The 18,617-nt window shown below is 38.8% G+C and overlaps 1 non-coding gene across 1 annotated transcript; it reads left to right on the top strand.

The window, feature by feature from the left end:
* The first annotated feature begins 17,953 nt into the window (after window positions 1-17,953).
* LOC131156837 (small nucleolar RNA R71) lies at window positions 17,954-18,059 on the top strand. The gene has a single exon (XR_009137106.1). It is a non-coding gene; the product is annotated as a small nucleolar RNA R71 (small nucleolar RNA).
* The last annotated feature ends 558 nt before the right edge of the window (window positions 18,060-18,617 follow it).

Below are 18,617 nucleotides of genomic sequence, written 5' to 3'. Positions count from 1 at the left end.
TACAGAAACAATCACGGAATCCCTGCATGTAGGTCGCAAGACAGAACCCTAAATTCTAATCTCATCCTCTACAAAAATTGGCTTATATCTCATCAATATCCATTCCTATACTTTGGTATTGTATTCCGCTGTTAACTAAATTTTGCAGAACCTAGCAAACCTAGGCTCTGATACCAAATTGTGATGCCTCAATTTTCCATACCAATTTTTTTCCACATATTAACATACATAACATATCGGACACGTCACCACCCTGATACCATTTAATCATGACCCGACTCGGGGTGGGTACTGGATAAAACGGTCATACCAGTATTCTTATCAGCGGAAGTCACAATATATATATACATCACAGTGAATACACATACAAGAGTGTCAACTAACCAGAAGTTTATACATCAATATACATCCCAAAATAACAAAACGCTAGGGGAATCATCCATCCCTAGTTTACACACTCACCCTGTATGTCAGGGTACTAGCTCCACCCTATATAGGAGCTCTATTACTAGCTCGATCTCGATTTCCTGAAATATTTAAATGATTGGGTAAGATACATCTCAGTAAGACGGAATAAATTATTTACAGTGTGTGGCAATATGAGATTCATTGTTTCATAGCATATAACATATCAGTGATAGTATATTCTAAGAAAATATAACATTTCCATAATCATAATCATATAGATATACAACACAAGCTTCCATAAACTTTTACTTCCATTTCCAAAATCATTCATTCATAATCCAAGTTTACTTGCGAAGTTCCTGAGAATATGGAAACTTACCCGCCCATACAAGCAACTTCTCTCTGCCCTGAAATTGCTTGCAGCCTAGCCCCATTAACCCGGGTTCAGCTACAACTGATACTTATTAGAGCACTCACCTTACTCAATAGGCCCTCAGGTGGTGTGTCTTACTTCGCTTTAATTATTTATTTACTCACGCAATTTCATTTCTCATTTTCATTTTATTTCCATTTCCATTTCTTTTTCATTTTCCATTTCCATTTCCATATCTAGCACATGAGTATCCTCGGTAACCCATACTGCCATGTCTGTAACTCATGGCTGCATTGAGGATTTTTCTCCACGCCATGCTTCCCCCCATGGTCAAGGTTGTGCGGCCCGAAGGCTGGATCTAACCGTGGTTAGTCGACCCGGTTCGATCAAATAATACCATATACCTGTCTATAGTAACGAATGGCCTGCCAAATAACCTGGTCCGAAATCCAGGGGGCAATATACAACCCTTCTCTGGCCCATTCGTACTGCCTCGCCACACGCTCCGTGACTCTGTCTGGTCGCACTTTTTATCCACTAGCATCAGTACCGTGCTAGATATCATAACCCATCGCTGGGGTTTACATATCCATTCCATCGGGGTTTTCTTTTCCACTAATTAACTTTTCTCATATAAGCATTTCCAAATTCAATATTCATTGCAGTTGTTAGTTGCAATGCTCATATTCCCAATATTCACAATCACCATTCATAATTCAGTATTTACCAATCAATATTCCCATTTCAATATTCCCAGCAAATTCACATTTGTCTACCGATAAATTCTCAGTATTTCAATACCGGTTTCATTTCATAATAAAATGCATATATGTATATATGAAAATATATCACATGTTCCATCCTCTCCAATATACACATATCAATATTTCATTTTTCCCATTTCATAAAAACCCCTTTCCATATTTCCACATATCTTTATATTTACAAATATTAGCATTTCATACTTTCACTGTTTTCATAGAAATCATTTCTATACATCTTTTTTTCCCATTTCCTTATTATCCAAAAATAACAATTAACATTTCATCATTTTCATATAATCATATGTCACACAAATTTCATTTATTAATCATATCATAATAATTTTGAGAAAAAATACAATAATTCATTTCACATATAATTCACCCAGTATTTCATAAAAATGCCTGCTATAATTTATTCCCCTTACCTATCTTACTAAGATGCTTGCAATTTAATCCATACTTACACCCATGGTGTTCCTAGCTCAACATCCTGTAATTTACATTTTCCAAAAAAAAAAACTTCAGTATTATTCCATCTACTACACTTTTCAAAAATACCAAATACCTTATAAAACTTAAAATAACCAACTTACCCAGATTTTGGGATAGTTCTCAAGTTGGCCTAACCAACGAACTACTCCAGCAGACTTGAAGAGAATCTTCTCAAGAATAGCGTGGTAGCTTTCAATCATCGAACCGACAAAGAATGAAGCTAGAGATTTACAGAGAAGGTGAGGGAGACAATTTAAGAGAGAGAGAGAGAGAGGGAGAGAAAGAGAGAGAGAGAGAGAGAGAGAGAGAGAGAGAGAGAGAGAGAGAGAGAGAGAAATTGGTTGCATGAAAATTTCATTGAAATCCTGAGGTTGATGTTTTTATAAGGTGCGGATTCGTCGATGAGACACGTCACCTCGTCGACGAGTCCGTGAAGTAAGTTCATTGACAAACTCGTAACCCTCGTCAACGAAATTCAGGCTCGACTAAACCTCTCTTGGTAAGTTCTCATCGATGAGACCTTGCTGAGTCCCTTTTGAAAAATCATTTTCTCTCATATTATTTTATTATTTATTTGCTATAATTTTTTGGGTCTCTACAATGGTGGCCCAGTTTGTCACCGAATTTGGCTTTAAGGAATTCAGCCAATATTTGGCTTTGTCGTTGAGAGAGAACGAGAATAGTTTTAATAGGAGGGCATCATCACCAGAGTTGGGTATATGCATGGTGGAAAAAATTTCAAGAAATTCATCAAGATGCTTATAATGATTTTTAGTTGAATTCCCATAGAAGTTGGGAAGCATCAAGATGATGGAAGTCTTAATCTCAAATAGAGCCGCCTCGACATTCGAAAATCGGATACAAGATCGCAAGGTGTATGTGATGGGTGTAATGTAGTCTCTAAGAGACTGAATAGGTTGCTCTTACGCAACCGGTTGGCAGGGAACTTGTGGTTTTGGGTTTTGAAAGGCGGGAACCAGATTATGTTCAACCATGACTTTAGGTTCAAACGACTTGGCTAACTTGGGACTAGAGGTGGATTTCTTAATGGACCTATGAGATCTCTCAATCTCGGGGTCTATAGACTCTAACTCAAGATCCAAAGAGCGCAAACCCAGCATATACACATGCAGCACACAATCAAGACTTCAGAGTATCAAAAAAAAAAAACAAAGCAGTAATACTTTAAAATAGAAATTGGCTTACAACCATAACTGAATCCCCGACAATGGTGCCAAAATTTGGTAGGCTCGCCAAGGCTTGGGTTTTTAACTACCAAAGATAAAATTTATAAACCTAACTAACCTAAGTTCAGTAGAACAGTGAATAAGTTGAGCGTCGGACTACAGTATAGTTATTATCCACTTCCAGCCTAATTTACTACACTTTTTAGATAAGGGAAAAATGAGATATTTTGAAATGGTTTTTCTAACAACTACAAAGGCATGTAAAGCTATATTAACACTACTCCTAGAAAGCAGGTGTAAAAATATGAATAAAGCCTAGACTATCGTACGCACTAGCTATGTTTGGTCAGCTATTCATATTAGGCTAAACAATCAAGTGAACCATTCGTGTAGCATAGAGTAGCAAAGATGCACCAATCGTTTGGAGCACGATCAAGATACAGGGTATACTCTATCTAGCGATCATAAGAACACCCCGCATATGGACTGTAGCCCAATCCGTATAAGTGACTGAATCCCTAGCTAGGCTATCCTTTACCCAAGGGTCTCATCACAATCAAAGATGTAAACTTGCATGGAAAGTAAAGTGCAGGTATTTATAGTGCATGTATTTAAATGAAATTAGTCAATAACATGTAATGAAAATCGGCTTTAATTGCAACTTGAAAGTATATCGTTAACGATCGGGAATACAATCGAAAGACCAGATATCTACGTGGCAACACTTAGAAACTTGAAGGTTGTCACAGGCCTTCAAAGCATCCAAGCATGAACCATTACATAAATTGAAATCAAAGTAGTAAATCTATTTTACTTGGCACCCAAAGAATCTCTAGGTCTATTACTAACCATAGAGTTATAACAACCTGCTATATTTTCTAGTTTTTTTTTTTTTTTTGTAATATACATATAAACTGGAGTTTACACTGCTCGGATACTTGCTAATTTAAATGTAGCTACCACCTAAACAACGAAAATCTGAGTTCACATAAAATGTACAATACCAGAGTGCTAGAAGGCTCCAAAATATACATATACAACTGTTCCTCAAAACACCCTCAACTGAAACTAGAGCTATAAAAAAATAACCTCCCAAAAATATTCACACTACTGACAGGGCAGCATTGAAGCCCTTCTACCTGCGAGCCTGATCTGCTCGCCTAGTTGGATCTCCTGAAAAATATTAATTTAATGGGATGAGATGACGCTCAATAAGACAAAATATACTATTGCTAGTATGTGGCAAGTGAGCTACAAGTTTGAAATATCTGACTTAAGAAAAATAACTTAAATAATTAGAACTGAGAAACTTGTATACCTACCGCAATATAAATCATACCTATGTTACTTAACATAAACTGTTTTGTCTGTGTATATTGTTCATAATACTTTTAATGTACATAGATATGTCTATTTTTTGTAAATCTGGTAATACGTATATGTAATAACTGAAAATTTCCCTGGATGGATAGCTGAAAGTCATGATTTAACCCCTTATGACAGGGTTGTGCGGCCCAAAGGCGGGACCTAACCTGGCTGGCCAACCAGGGTAAGTCAATTGAACTCTGACAGTCAAATTTACCCCCTCAACCCATATCTAATGGGGAGCATGTCCACAACATAGGCACGATCGCCTTCTGAATACCACATACTATCTGAGTAGTGGTTGCACTCTAAACTGAATATAGTTATAGTACCGTGCTCTACTGGCTGAATATGGTCCATTAAGGTCTGATACTATATATATAAATAACTGATATTTCTAAAATACTTCTTTTACCATGATTTTGTAACAACTGAAATAACCATAACATTATATAAATTGATCTGAATAAACTGTAATAACTGAATATCTGAGATATCTGCATAACTGAATAACTGAAATATCTGATTAACTGTAGTAACTGACTGTTATGGTTATGTGGTTTGTTTATCATAGGATTCTGAAAATACTGTAAAATAGAAGTTTCTAAACATATATAATAAATCATGGTATTTTAAAAATTATATAAATCCTGTGCTGATCTAATATTAAACTCACGCCACACAACTAAATATCTATATTATCAGGCTCTAAAAAGTATATAAATGGTCTAAATAATAATTTGCTAAAAACATATGATTTGTACTGAATCATAATAGATTTGCCTAGCATAGCATATTTCCCTTACCTGATTCCTGCTAAAATCCCCTACTGTGAAGGGTCCTACACCCGTAGAGTTCCCCACTCAACAACCTGAAAACAACATTTCCCAGAACAAAACATCATTGTCTCTACGTCTACTACATTTCCTACAACTGCTGGAAAGCCTAATTTTAAGTAAAAAGCCTTACTCTGAATCTAGGATGAAATTCAACTTCATCCCACCAACAATCTGCTCCAGCAGACTTGGAGAGAACTTTCCTAGGAGCGTCATGGTGGCCTCAGATCATCAATATGGAGACTAACGCGGCCAAAATTGAAGAGAGAAGAGGGAGGAGCCATAGGAGAGAGAGAGAGAGAAAAGGTTTTCACTGAAATTTCTACGTAAAAATCCAAGTTTAACACTATTTATACTATGGGCTTCGTCGACGAGCCACGTCACCTCGTCAACGAGGTTAAGAGGCAATTCGTCGACGAACTCTCCCCTTCGTTGACAAAATTAAATGGCCCAAATATCCTCTTGGTATCTTCTCGTCGACGAAACACACATTCTTCAACGAGCTCATAATGCAACATCGTCGACGAACGCTTTGCTGTGCCCCCCTTCTTTTCTTATTTTTTCACTCTCTTAATTATTATTTAAATATCATTATTCTTTGGGTCATTACAAGAGTAGCCAAAGGGGAACCCTAGACAAATAGACGAAGCTAAATTTTATACCCAAGAGGGTTTACAAGGTTTAACATTCAAAACAGGAAAGTTCTAACGAAAATCTGGTAAATCAATTCACATCTGGCGACCAGGTTGCACCCCTGTTCTCCATTGGTCGCACCCTGGTCGAGGCTTACGAGAAATCAGGAATTCAAACTTCAAGCATTCTCGACCTTGTCACACCTATAGATATTCCTGGTCGCGTTGATGGTCTAGACTTGCAGGATTTCAGCTTCAGTAATTCTTTCAGATCTCAACCTGGTCACCCCTCAAGGTCTCTTGGTTGAGCTGTGGGTCGAGACTCTCGGTATTTATGGCTCAGTTAGTCTTAGGTTCTCGACCTTGTCACCTCTCATGGTCACTTAGTAGAGCACTTGGTCGAACCTTTCAACATTTCTCTTTCAGTCTGAACCTTGGAGAATTCTTCTATTGCTTGGTCACACCCTGTGTTGGCTGGTCGCACCACATAGTCGAACCATGTCTTCTTTCGTTTGATGAATTGAAGCTTTAGGGGCTTGGTTGAGCATCTAATTTAAGCTTTGTGCTTCCCAATTACTCCCTTGGCTTCTCATATTGCTCAACTCCTCGATTTTAACTTGTTTTTCCTAAAACGTGAACAAACCTTGTATAACTCTGAACTACGATAAGAAAGGGTATTTATAAGATAAATGAGAACAAAACAAAGATAAATGGGGGCCTAAAATAGTTTAGTTTAGGAACACATCACAGCCCCCCAACTTACACTTTGCTAATCCTTGAGCAAAGAAAAACTAAATAAACTATAAAATCCTATCTACCTCCCCTTTTGTGGGAAACACGGTTGCATTTACCATATGCAACAAGGCTTTAACCCATAGGTGACCCTAGTGGACGAGTTATAGTCTCGTGATGGTTTTCAGGGTGATACCCACAAACACCAACCTCAGTGACATCAAATAAGAGCAACATGTAATACAATCATGTCATTTCACATATAGAAATATAACCTAATTACAACTAGCCTTCTCCACACATAACTCTACTATACAAACAACTTCGCAGTAAAGTACTCATACGAGTTTTAACAGTGTATAGCCATCAAGAAAAACATAACTCATGGAGAATCAACTAGCAATTGCAATTCAGAGTTAATATCATCATATAACTTCAAGTATAAACAGGAAAAGTCACAAGACATGTGTAAAGTGAATGATTCATTACACTCAAATCACCCTTGGACACCTACAAAACGGTCGTCTTGATTCAGCCTTTCTGGTATACTCTAAAAAACACTCAAGAAGATGGATTCACTCTCATATGTGAGGAAGATATGCATGATTAAACATCTCACATATTTTGAAGAACTAACGCTAAAAATGGAGTGAACTGGTCTTATGAGAATGAGATCCAGCCTATTAATGAGGTGTTGAGTCCTTTACCCTAGTGCCTTCTCACTTACTCGCCACATCTAACCAAAACCACCCTAGATTGACTTATTCATAAACCAGGCGTGAATACATCATCTGCACTGGACAATTGAAGAACCTTCATACATGTAAGGATGGTGCGTTGTGTCCCTAGCTTGACCCTTTTGTAAATAGAGCAGGTATTTTATGTGTAATGACCCAAAGAATAATGATACTTAAATAATAAAGAGAAAAGGAAATGGAAACAGAAACATAAGGAGGCAGCAGACTTCATCGATGAACGCTTCGCGTTCGTCGACGACATTGCACTTTAGGAATATTAACCGAGGGAATTCATCAGATCCTCGTCGATGAACACAGGGGATTTGTCGACGAGGGTACAACAGGGTCTCATCGAAGAAGAAAGTTTCGTCGACGAGAAGTTACCGAGAGAGAATTTTTGGGGAAGTCTGAAATTCGTTGACGAAGGTGCAGGTTCATTAACGAACTTTCTACAGGACTCGTCGACGAGGTGATGTGTCTCATTGATGAATCCGACCCTATAAATAGAAAAAAAACCTGGATTTAAAAGCAGTAAATTAGGAAAAATCATGCTCTCTCTATCTCCCCCTTCAGTTTCTCTCTCCTCTCTCTTCGATTTCGGCTTCGTTGTTCACCGGATCAACGATCTGAGGGCACCACGACGCTCCTGGGGAAGTTCTCTCCAAATCTGCCAGAGCGGATCATTGGTGGAAGTTAGTCAAAAATCATCCTTGAGTTGGGGTAAGACTTTTTATACCCAATTTGATCTTACTATAGTTATAGGAAATGATGTTCATATGAAAATAACGAAGTTTAGTTCTGCGAGTTATTGTTTTCAGAGAGTTGAACGGGAAACCTTGTGAGTGCAGGACTAGAAATTTCAGGGGGTTTCTTTTAATGTTAGGTAAGGGAATAAACTAAAGCAGTTATTTTCCATGCATATTATTATTATTTATCGGTAAATTAATTTTAGAAAAGCATGCATGATATTTGAATATTATTGAGAAAATGTATGTTATTGGGAAAATACTACTATTATACGGAAAATGTGATTTTAGAATGAAATGTACGGAATTATTCAAATTTGTGTGGCATGAATGTTATTTTTCATGAAAAGTAATGATATGACAAATTTTACGAATAAAGCATGTTTTCAGGAGTTATGAAAAGATACAGTATATTATGATGATTTTGATAAGTATATGATAATTGATTTATTTTCAGAATGATATGTATGAAATGATTTCGGTGCGAGGCCGTATATATATATATATGAAATAATGTTCGGTGCGAGGCTGTATTTATGAAATGATGTTCGACGCGAGGCCGTATTTATGAAATGATGTTTGGCGCGAGGCCGTATTTATGAAATGATGAAAAATGCTATAATATCATGTATTATATGTTATCAAAACCCGGATGTTAGTTTAGTTCAGTTTCAGGAGCTCGGTACCATAGTTATATAGATCAGATATCTATGCTCAGATTTGTGCTAACCACCCCACGAGGGGGTAGGAGATGGATAGCCGATTGGCTTTCAGTGTATAGTTGTAGACGTCCACCTGGCAGTCCGAACCAGGGTATGGCAGGCCCATCGTACTTACAGACATTTTTGACTCGGCAGTTGTCGGCCAACCATTGTCGGGTCCTGCCTTTGGGCTGCACAACCCGTCATGGAGGGTAATACATGACACCAGTTAGCTATTCATCCTAGGTATGTTTTCAGTATTATTAGCTATAACAGACATTTTATAAGCGATATGATTTATTAGAAGATATGAAAGTATATGATTATTCAGTACGATATGATGAATGTTTACAGATATATAAAATGTACTATATATGTATAATTGCATTAAATGTTCATATTGCCACACAAATGTATTTAGTTTATTTTTCCTTACTGAGAAATATCTCACCCCCGAATTTAATTAATTTTTCAGGAGACCCTGAGAGACTAGCGGGTCATGACCACCGTTGAGTTTGTTGAGTTACCCTACTAGGAGGGTAAGATTTTGTACTAGGATTAGGATTATTTTGTTGTGAGATCCTAGTTGTATTTGGAATGTTATGGAAGATTGAAAATATATATATGTTATTTTGGTGTAAGTAGACTCTAGTATTATGTTTTGTGGTTGGATGGTTGTAATTTTATACTTACTGCTGCTTAGGTTTCCGCTGTATATGACTAGTCTATCCCCTTTGCCCACGGGTTGGATTGATGATATATTTAAATATGCTTATTATTTGATGAGTTAAGCAAGTTGTCACATTATGTATTTTTCATTTCTTTTTCTTATGCTCATTCTTTTCTTTCTACATTTTTCTTCTATGGTCAGCTAGGAAAATTGCCACAACTTTTGTCGTCTTCATGCTACCAATAAAAAACTAAACTTGAAAAGGGGTTCATGAATTATGTCCATCTCTAGGGGTGATTTAATTCTCACGTCTTGAGTAGGCTACATGTAGCAATCCTAAAAAAAAATAAGAGTAATTATTAATTAATTAAATAAAAAAATAAAAAAGAATAGTATGAAAGAAAAAAAACTAATTGAAATATATATATATATATATATATATACATATATGTAAGTTTATTATATTGTATATATAAGTTAAAGTGGATATGTGTACTTAAAAGCTTCTTCAAGGAGCTTGATCCAATGTTAAAATTGGATTTTACAGAAGCCGAAATCCTAAAGCTTGCGCTCATCTGTGCTTCTCTCTGCGTTCGTCTTTCTCCTCCATCACCTCTCCCTCTCTCCTCATTATAACTTATATTATATTAATCTTATATATATATATATATATATATATGTACGTTTAATATATTGTATATATAAGTTAAAGTGGATATGTACACTTAAAAGCTTCTTCAAGAAGCTTGATCCAATGTTAAAATTGGATTTTACAGAAGCCAGAATCCTGAAGCTTGCGCTCATCTTTGCTTCTCTTTGCGTTCGTTTTTTTCCTCTGTCACCTCTCCCTCTCTCCTCATTTTCTTGGCCAATATTCGGCCGATCGAAAAATGGAAGGTACTGTTGGATTCCTATCTCTGCCACCGACATTTCTTCCAGAGCGGATTTGTCATGGGAGCGGCGAAGACACCACTCCTGGGGATAGGTAAACCCTCACCTTTTACTCAATTTCTCCTTAGATCTTCAGCTAAATAGACAATCGGACACCACCATGGGGTCTTAGTCTCAATTGTCGTTGTTTTGGCTGGAGTAAAATTTCAATTTGGTTGTCCTAGACACCACTCCAAAGCAAGAGTGAGATTTGGGGAATTAAGTAAATTGGTTATATTTGGAAGTTTAAATGTTTATTGGGAATTTATGGGCCTAGGAAATGTTAAAATAGTATTTTATTTAAGATTTATTTAAGAGAATTAGGATTTTTGATTCAAGGTTCGGGTAAGCGCTGCAGGTATCTTTTCGGGGTCCTTGTTAGCGTAGTTCAAGAAACCAGGTAAGGGGGATATTATATTAAATGAGATTTTTATGAATTAATTGAAAAATGAAATATGTTATGAATAAACGTGTATATGTTTTTGTATGGATTTAAAATGTCAACCATTTAAATTATGTTTTCTTAGCCTAGGGTTGTTTATTTAGATAAATATATGTGAAAATGAACTGATGTAAGTGAATGATATTTTCATGATAACTATGTAAAAAGGAAAGGTATATTTTCAGTATATAAATGTTAAATGTAGGTTGGCTTATTTACAGGAAATATATATATATATATATATATATATATGAATTTACTGTTAAATAAAGTGGCATGAGTAAAATAGAATTTTGTGTGGAATTATGTTATCTGTATGAGATGCAGGATATACAAGAAATGAACTAAGTATGAAAACGATATATGAAATATGTTGCATGTGAGTGTTAATGCAACCATGGAAATAGCAAACAGTTGAAAGATGCTGGACAAAAACAGCTGAAAGATGCTGAGTAGCAGACTAGCACATTTCTATGTGGACTAATACAAAAACAGCTGAAAGATGCTGGGTTGCAAATTAGTGCATTTCTATGTGGACTAACACAAAAATAGCTGAAAGATGTTGGGTATGTTATGAAATGAAATGAAAATGAGAATGAAATGGAAATGAATAAAATGGAAATGAAATGTGAAATGTGAACAATGTAAAATGAGAAAGAGCCATGTAAAGTGAAATGCTACGAAATGTCAAAGATGAGAACATGAACAAATGAGAAATGCAGGATAAATGACTGACAGAGTAATGTATTATTGTAGTATCAGTATTCACGCTAGTGTGATATGTATTTATATGGGTGGGGAAAAACTCTTCATCCGAGGGCTTGCTGAGAAAGGCGAGTGCCCTAGTAGGTATCAGATGTAGCAGTAGGCTGCATAACGTATTAGGGCAGAGGGAAATTACTTGTATGAACAAGTAAATTTCCTTATTCTCGGGAGCCTTCACTGGTAGACCTTTGTATGAACAGTGTGAGTACGAGATTACTTTTTCACCTGAGGGCTTATTAAGTAAAGTAAGTGCCCTGATATGCTGCAGTTGTGACCATTGGTTGCCTAAAGTATCAGAGCAGAGGGGTGCTACTTGTATGGGCGGGTAATCACCCCAATCCTTAGGTATTCTCGTAGGTAAAATACCTTGCATGTTTTTTATCAGGCTTACTAAAGGACTTTAGAAATTATGATTAAATGCAAATGATGATTTTATATGTTATTTACAAACCTCATATAGGTCATACGTTGATTTAATATATTGTTTCTTCCCTTACTGAGATGTGTCTCACCCGAATACAAATTCATCTTTTTTAGGACCTCCACGTGATCGAGTTTAGAGAGCTTAGGGTTGTTATAGTATTTTTGAGTTAGAAAGAAAGGGTATAAGCTTGATGATATTTTTTAGCTATATTAAGTTTTTGTGTTTTATGTTTTATGTTTTAAGTCTTCTAAGTTGTGAATACTGGAGGTTGTAGATTATATTTTTGGAGATATGTATATATATATATATATATATATATATATATATGTAGATACAGGTTGATGGATGGATTATGTGGGATGTTATAGTTAGAAACTCTGGTATTATATTGTTGTAGGATTATATTTATGTTTTTCGCTGTGTAAATGATAATAAAATGTCAGGTATCAGGTAAAAGAATGGATGACGTGGCACCTGGGTTCCACTAGGCGGGTTCAGGGCACCACAAAGCACAATTTATTCAGGTATAATGCACCGAACTAGGTTTTTGGGGTCAGGGCATTACAATACAAGACCTAGATTTATATCTCCCCGCCAGACATCGCCTCTAGGCTAGCAAACGCAAATATAGAGACTATCATGCAAAGAATATTTAGAAAAGGAAAGTTGAGTTCCATGAACATAGAGTTCATGTAAATGACTCTCACAAAAAATGAAAGGCTCGACATATTTTCACAAGGTGTCGTAGTCCTAGCCTTGTGAAGTACCATATGAATATGAGAACTTATACCACAATATTAAAGCAAATGAACTCTTAGTCAACCCTCATAGAATAGCAAATAGGTAAATTGGCTATATCATGTGAAACTATGCACAAGCAACTCACTGCATTGTTAGTGAGCATAAAAAAAATCATCTAAATGATACAACCTAAGCATGTAACATAAAGGCTATATGGGAGTATGTAGAGGGCATTAAAAGATGTTGTCATGGCATGAAACAAGTAATGTACACTGAAAATTTTAAAAATGGTGTCATTTTTGTGCTCAAAATGTATCGTGTAGTGTTTTCCTAACTCCTACCCCCCAACTTAAAACTTCAGTGTCCCTACTGAAGTGTGGAAAGAAAGAGCCTGGAAAGCATGGGAAGGAAACACTATACGGTGCTCAAAGATGTATTAGTGTACCTACATAAGTAGCATCCACATAAAATCCAGAAATATAAAGAAAAGAGCAATGGTACACTATAGCACAAGAAATAGATGAAACCAAAAGCACCATGTATATTCATTAATATCAGAAGCGGTACAATTGAGATTGCTAGTGGGGTGGCCTGATGAGGGGAGACGGTTGGGTAGGGGAGTGGATGACTGGTGAAGGAGGCCGAGCTGGCAATGACTGTGCAGATGAAGAAGTTACCTCATGTGTAGTAGTGGGAGATGGGGGAGCTAAAGGAACTGAAGGTCCAAAGGTTGAGGTTAGCGCTAAAGATCCCTAAAATCAAAAGGTTGCTAACTCAAGCAGGAAACAGACTCGAAGTGCCTCAACCAATGCCCCCGAATCCCTAGGAAATATGCTCCTTGGTCACTGTCAACTCATGGCGCACCTTGAAATGAAAAATGTTGAAATCTGGCGCAAGCGGCTCAGGTCATCTTCTGCTTGAGGCATAGAGGGGGATTTCGGTGGCTGAGGTGCCACCGAAGGAGTTGTTGCCTATAAGGGTGCTGCCATTACAGAGGTGGAGGGCTTAGCAATCGTCCTCCTCTTCTTTATTAGGAGCGTGGCAAGGTGGGGGCACCAGTGGGCATGCAAGCCCAACCTTGAGGTTATAAAAGAAGTCAAGTACAAGGAACTTAAACCCTAGTACTCCCTCAAATGGTGCCCACTGGTTAACTTTCAGCCGAGCTGTGGCTACCAACTGCGAGCTCTAGCGCCACGTCCACTTTGTAGTAACCTCACCAGTGGGAATATGTGCATTAGGATCTCCCAGTTTGATCTTCTGGCACCGAAGAATGGACATGATAAGCTATGTGTACGAAATGAGGGGCCTCTTTGGCTCTTATACAGTCTAACCACACAAAGGCTGCGGTGTCGGCCTCCTTAGCTTCGGGAGCTTCACGTTCCGCACGTAGAATGTGATCATCTTTTCCATAATCAACTGAGGGATGTCCACCTTTATATTGTTGTGCACGACGTACATGACCTGTAGATGGATGTCACACCACTCTGAATGGTGGCCGATTGCGCAGATGTTGTGTTGGAGGATCAAATCCAATAGGAGCAGGTAGTCTAGTACCCTACTTTACGTTGTGCACATGCCACACTACATGTTCCCACCATCATAGTACATGCCATGGATCATCCTAGTGATGATATTGTGGACATTGGAAGAATCCAGAGCATCCCATGGTATGTCGTCGACCTCCTCATGGGACCATGCCCTATCGATTAGGGCTGGGGTGAGTGCAAACCCAATGCCCTGAATGGCATAGAAAAAACGCCCATTTGCGGATTATGGTGCAGGTGCCAATAGAACTCCCGCACCAATGTCGGGTGATATGTGCCGATGGGCAGAATCATATAGTGGTCCATCTTTCGCCGCTCCATGATCTCCATACAAAATCTTCTCCTAGCATGAGAGTGAGTCTCATCTAGGTGGAACCGATACATGATTCAGAAGCCATAGTCATCAAGGGTTATCTTCAATGCCCTTAACCCCCTGAAAGCTGGGCCTACTCTCTTTAGGCCTCTCGACCCCTCGATGGCGTTGGTTCCGGCGGCGTGTGCTCAGAACCTGATAACAACTCATCTCTCAACTAACCATAAACCCTCTTCCGCTTGGCTACAGAACGAAAGGATTGGGGTTGCTTGGAGGAAGCTCGAGAGATTAAATTCGAAGGCATATCTGATGAAGGATGAATGAAGGTGATCAAGAAGATGGTGAGATATATAGGCGGAGGGGGAAGATGTAGTGTGAGGAAAAGGAAGAGATACGGTTATTGGAAGATGAAGTGAAGAGTCACGGTAGCTAGGAAGACCAAGGGATGAAACTCTTGGTGTATGAACAAAGTGTTCACACAAAATGGGAATTCGTCGATGCTAGGCCAAGTTGTCAGAGGGTCGCCAAAGGTTCAGAGAAGGTGAGGGAAAAAGGAGGAGGCTCGAGCAACTAGGTCGGAGGTGGGTGCGACGAGGGAAGACCAAAGAACCAAGAGAAAGGGTAGCTCAAGCTTCGTAGGTAAAAGGGTTTAAAAACAATTTTCGACAGTCTCGACCAAGTTGAACCAACCCTATGCTGGTCGCACCCTGGTCACACCCCCCACTGAAATAAAAAATTGGTCTCTTGACCAGGTCACATAAAAATGGAGTGTTGGTCGCGCCCCATGTTGAACTCCTCGGTAATTTGAAAGTTCAGAAAAATCAGAGGCTCGACTAGGTCACGTCTAGGGCAGTGCTGGTCATGCCTATGGTCGAGCTTCTCGGTACTTTGGAAGTTCAGAAGACTTTAAGGCCTTGACTAGGTCGCTTCTATGCATGCCGGTCGGGCCTTAGTCGTACCCGAACTAAACTAAAACCTATTCTAAGGACTTTAGACCCTATCTCCTCTACACTATACAACCTAAGGACTCAAAGAAAGAATAAAAAGAAAAGAAAAACAATCGGGCTGCATTCTAGAAGTGCTAGGTTTACCGTCTTCATCCATACGCGATGAATGCTCAGTTTGAACTCACCCAGGTTTGAAGATAGGAGTTACTTCCACCATTTCCTCCTTAAACCACATCTCACTTACCTATAGTTGTCCCTCTAAACTGGAGACCGAATCATGAATGGCAAGAATCTATTCATACGGGTACTCCAGGCCAGATATAAAGGGGCTCTTCGACTGAAGTACATCCTCTAAAGGATCTCTCCATAGAATCAAGGGGGTCATTTTCTCAACACATTCATCTATCATGTCAATGTACACAACTTGGACGTCATTGGGTGGATGTTAGGAAGTGTGGAATACATTCAGTTAGAGCTAGATGTTGCCAAATGACACATCCATGATCCCGATCCTACACTAAACGAAGGCATTAGTTGTGGCTAAGAATGGTCATCCAAATAGAATAGGAATCAGATCCTTGGTTGGGCCGAAATGTTACATATCCAAGACAATGAAGTCGACAGGATAATAGAACTTTTCTACCTTGACCAAGACGTCCTCTATCACACCCTGGGGTCTTTTTACTGATCGGTCGGTGAAACTCAAAGCGACCAGGGTGAGCTTCAACTCTCTTGAATTAAATTGTTGGTAGTCTGAGTACGGAAGTAAGTTCACTCGCCCCCAAGTCTAAAAAAGCCCAATCAATAGTGTAATCTCTGATTACACATGAGATGGTAGGAGCATCAGGGTTTTTCAGTTTTGGAGGAAGGTGTTTTAACAGAATTGAGCTCACAAGCTTGGCCAACCTAACTTGTTTTTTCATGTGCACCCTCGACTTTCACTTTTGGGTGCACAAGTCCTTGAGAAACTTGCCATGCGCAGAAACTTCCTTGATAGCATCTAAGAGAGGAATATTGTCCTTGACTTGTCGGAATGTGTTTATAATGGACTCAGTCTTGGCTTCCTTCTTAAATTTAGAGGGTGCATAAAGAGCTACAAGGAATGACACTGCAGGAACATAATGGAGAAGTGCTCCATCATTGGAAATGGTAGGATTCTTGGTATCAGCTACCGGACAAGGAGAAAGAGGACTACTTGGTTCATCATCGGGTTCTTCCCTCATCTTCTCCCTACGTTTTTTTTGGTCTAACTTCTCGTCAACCCTATTATTTACCTCTCTACCACTCCGAAGAATGGTTATGGATTAGGTTTATTCATGAAATGATCAAGTTCCACAGTCGGCTCACATTTTGCCCCATATTGGCCCTTTGGATTCACTAAAGGCTGACTTGGCGACTTACCCTCATCTCTACTCAAAGACGTAGCTAGTTGGCCCATGGTGGCTTCTAGCTTAGCAATATACTGGGAGTGAGAGGGGAGTAGTTGCCGATCAACTTGGTGATCAGCCTCAATGCCCTTAACGGCTTTCAGCACCATCTCCTAAAAAGATCTATCGTATTGGGGCTGAGGAGGAGATGGTGGCAAATAAGCTGAAGATCTAGGGGTAAACATAGGAGGATTTTGAGAATTTTGGCATAGGTGAGGAGGTGGAGCTGTGGGTGATTTCTGAGGCCTTTGAGCTTGATAACGCGGAGCTTATGACCTCTAGGAGAATTTAGTATTCTTACTCCACCTAAAATTGTACTTGTTCAAATAAGGGTCATTGGACGACATGTTGTACCAATTATGGGTGACCTTAACTTCCTCTTGCACAAACTCAGGCGGTAGAGGTGCATGGGGGCAATTATAACACGTGTGTGAAGGATCCTAGTAGATGGCACACACCTTTGCACACGTCACAAGCTAAGGTTGTTGTCCTAGGGACAACAACTGATCTAACTTTTTCATGATGGTGTGCAGTGTGGGCGCTAGGTCATGGCTAGCGGCCAACTTATAGACTCCCTTAGGATGGGAAGAGGAAGGTTGGGACGATCTACAAGCAGCAACAACATGCTACTGATAATTCTTGACAAGGTTCTCAAAGAGAGCCCATACCTCATTCTCAGATTTTGTGAGGAAAGTACCTCCACAAGATGCATCTACCATTGACCTATCTTGCTCAGCTAACCCTTCATATAAAATCTAAACTAATTGACACTTGGGGACTTGGTGGTGTGGGCATTTATGCAAGAGGTCCCATAAGCACTCTCATGTCTCAGAAAATTGTTCCTCATCCAATTGTGAGAAACTAGTGATTGCCTTCCTCAGCTGGTTAGTCTTCCCATGGGAAAGTATTTTTTCAAGAACTCATGTTGCATGATGGCTTAATTGGTCATCGAGTTTGGCTCTAAGGAATCTAGCCAATATTTGGCTTTGTCCTTCAAAGAGAATGAGAACAACCTTAATCGGAGGAACTCATCATCAAAGTTGGATATATGCAAGGTGGAAATAATTTCAAAAAATTCATCAAGATGCTTGTAAGGATTTTCAATTGAATTCTCATAAAAGTTGGGAAGCATCGAGATGATGGAAGTCTTAATCTCAAATTGAGTCATCTCGACATCCGAAAATCGGATACAAGATGGTGCGGTGTATGTGTTAGGTGTAAAGTGGTCTTTAAGAGGCCGAAGAGGTTGCTCCTCCACCGCAAGTTGGCAGGGGGGCTTGAGGTTTTGGGTTTTGAAAGGCGGGAACCAGATTATGTTCAACCATGACTTTAGGTTTAGATGACTTGGCTAATTCGGGACTAGAGGTGGATTTCCTAATGAACCTATGAGATCTCTCAATCTCGAGTTCTATAGGCATTAACTCAGGATCTGAGGAGCGCA

The sequence above is a fragment of the Malania oleifera genome, chromosome 5 (genome assembly GCF_029873635.1).
Source record: "Malania oleifera isolate guangnan ecotype guangnan chromosome 5, ASM2987363v1, whole genome shotgun sequence".
NCBI lineage: Eukaryota > Viridiplantae > Streptophyta > Magnoliopsida > Santalales > Ximeniaceae > Malania > Malania oleifera.
This window is presented reverse-complemented; position numbering and strand designations above follow the sequence as displayed.